We start from the raw sequence: 1,405 nt of genomic DNA, 5'->3' as shown, positions 1-1,405 counted from the left end.
GGCGTGACCTGGCATCTCGAGAGGCCACGTATCGCGTCGTCCTAGAGGGAATGGATACGGTCTTCAGGAAGCCTCCTGAGCCCCCAGAGCCTCTCGAGGCTCAGGGCTCTGGTGGCTCATGAGGAGTCCTTTCTTCGATGCACACCTTCAGCTACACCAACTCTGCTTCGCCTACAGAACCAGGTGACATCTTCCATGCTCGTTAAGCTGGGAGTGCCCCTTGGGCTGCATTACTCCCAGGCTGTGGGTCCGTCCCTGTGGCATGTATCCCTTTTGCTCATGTCTTCAGCTTACCTTGCTGGGGGCGCCCCTCGGGCTGCATCATCCCCAAGCCGCTCGGGCCGGACCCAGTGGCATGTATCTTCCTACATTTACCCAAGCTGATTTGCCTTCCCTGCTTAACCTGCCTACTGTTATCACCTACTCGATCATCGCCTCCCACAGGGCCTCCTCACAGGCACGGCGCTGGTGCATTGGTCCGTCCCTGCCGCATCGACAAATCTGAGCGGTCGAGCTCTGGCTCGTGGCAGGCCCCATGCATGTCACCTCACCAGGTCCTGAGTACCTTCACTTCATCCAGACCAACCAGCGACAGGCTGACGGCTGTAACAGCAAACCATGTTCTTCTTGTGCCTGTTCACAGGGACCCTGCGGAGAGGATAGCAGGCGGCACCGCGAGTCTCCTTGTCTCTCGTGCACTTCGCTTGCGCGTTAAAAGGGGGGCTCCTGAGCATCGCGACTCAGGAGCTCTTACTGGCGCTCTAGCCCTCACCCCCTGGCCTTGACCACGGCATCGCGACCTGGCATACTGGCGGCGGCTGAGCTCACTCGAGGGCCAGGACCTGAGGACGCAGAGCACTAAGGAGAGCATGGGAGGAGGGAAACTTGTATGGGCCGCCTGTGCCGCACAAGTTGGCGCGCAGCCCCAACGCAGCGTCAGGAATCGCCACGAAGTTCACAAGATAAGTCTCCCTCGGATCGGCTAAATGTCTGGGCCTTATGGACACTCACGCCTCGCTGCAATCCCGTTGCGGCCACATCTACTCCCTTTCTTCCCTTACCATCGCCGCTTGAGCGCTAAGGGGGACCTCCTGAGCATCGCGCCTCAGGGGCTCTTACTGGACCTCGGGCCGCACACCTCCTGGCCTTGACCACGGCACGCGACCTGGCATACCAGCGACGGCTGTAGCCTGCCTAGGGACCGGGACCTGTTGACATAAAGCAACAAGCTATCGTGAGGAAAGAAAGGGGGGACCGAGCCTTAACGGGATGCGCGTTCATCAAATCTTCATAACAGGGAAGATAAGCACAAAAGACATTACAGACCCTTACATGCCCCCATGGGGTGCTTCATGATTCTTTGCAAGAAACAAAAGCTAAAACTAAGGAGGATCATATCTACACC

The sequence above is a fragment of the Triticum dicoccoides genome, chromosome 6A, assembly GCF_002162155.2.
Source record: "Triticum dicoccoides isolate Atlit2015 ecotype Zavitan chromosome 6A, WEW_v2.0, whole genome shotgun sequence".
NCBI classification, from domain to species: Eukaryota; Viridiplantae; Streptophyta; class Magnoliopsida; order Poales; family Poaceae; genus Triticum; species Triticum dicoccoides.
This window is presented reverse-complemented; position numbering follows the sequence as displayed.